Raw genomic sequence first — 1,617 nt, forward strand, 5'->3', positions numbered from 1 at the left:
CTCACTGCAACCTCTGCCTCCTGGGTTCAAGCATTTCTCCTGCCTCAGCCTCCCAAGTAGCTGGGATTACAGGCACCCGCCACCATGCCCAGCTAATGCTATTTGCTCTTTAAATTCATGGCCAAAGGCCTCAAATAGGCCCTAAGTATTACCCTTCAATCTGACTTTTCTTAGTAGGTTGACTTTCAATTTCTGAGACGACTACTCCATACCTCCTCCTCTTTGTTCAAAGATCACCCATCCCTCCCTCCACCCTAGTCTCAGCTGATAAAATTAGAGAGTAATTTCTCATTTTCCAGATACTACATCTATTAGCCTATCTGTATGTACACTGTTGGGTCTCCTATTGTATAGAATAGTCCTGCTCCCACCCAAGGTCGGTCCCTCTATGTGCGCTGTTGATCCCATTCCTATTCACCTTCTGAAAGACTTGACATCTTCAGTCATTTGCTCTTTCCCCGCAAGCTTATAAAAATACTCTAGAATTTCCCAACTTATAAGAACCCTCTCTTAACCCTTCAACCCCCAACAACCGCTGCATCATTTTTGGGTTTCCCTTTCACAAAAAAACTTCTCAGATACTTGTCCACAGATATATCTCCACTTCCTCACCTCCCATTTGCACTAAGTCTGAGAAGCCAGAGAAATGTCCGTTGGCTTAAGTCGTATAGAGACTTATCAATGACCTTTATAAAGCACTTCCAGGGATATACTTTCATAACAACTCATTATATTTCTCAAATTTTCTTCTCTCTTCACTGTGACCAAAACCTCTAACTTGTTTATATATTTTCCCTGTCTCTAATTTATTGAGTCATTCTCAGAGGTAGTCATTCTCTGACCACCCTAAAGCCCTTCTTCACGCCCATTACAACATCATTCTATTCCCCTCAAAATACTTAGTGCTCTCTAATTGCTACTTATTTATTTACTTGCTTTGTCTGTCACCTTCTCTCCTCCTGTGCCCACACTGGAATGTGGACTCCATGAAGGTAAAGAGTTTCTCTGTTTTGATCACAGTTACATTCCAATGCCTCCACAGTGCCTAACATACAGTGGTAGCAAATGAATGTTTCTTTTTTTTTGAGACGGAGTCTCGCTCTGTCGCCCAGGCTGGAGTTCAGGGGCACGATCTCAGCTCACTGCAAGCTCCGCCTTCCGGGTTCCCGCCATTCTCCTGCCTCAGCTTCCCGAGTAGCTGGGACTACAGGTGCCCGCCACCTCGCCCGGCTAGATTTTTGTATTTTTTAGTAGAGACGGGGTTTCACTGTTTTGGCCAGGCTGGTCTCGAACTCCTGATTTCGTGATCCACCCGCCTCAGCCTCCCAAAGTGCTAGGATTACAGGTGTGAGCCACTGCACCTGGCCGACCTTGCCTTTTAAAAGAAAAACGTATGGCCAGGCGCGGTGGCTCACGCCTGTAATCCCAGCACTTTGGAAGTCCGAGGTGACCGGATGAAGAGGTCAGGTGTTCGAGACCAGCCTGGCCAACAGTGAAACCCCGTCGCTACTTAAAAATATCGCTTGAACCTGGGAGGCAGAGGTTGCAGTGAGCTGTAGTTGCACCACTGCCCTCCAGCCTGGGCCACAGAGTGAGAATCTGTCTCAAAAAAAAAAA

Source organism: Colobus angolensis, unplaced genomic scaffold (assembly GCF_000951035.1).
Source record: "Colobus angolensis palliatus isolate OR3802 unplaced genomic scaffold, Cang.pa_1.0 Scaffold3, whole genome shotgun sequence".
NCBI classification, from domain to species: Eukaryota; Metazoa; Chordata; class Mammalia; order Primates; family Cercopithecidae; genus Colobus; species Colobus angolensis.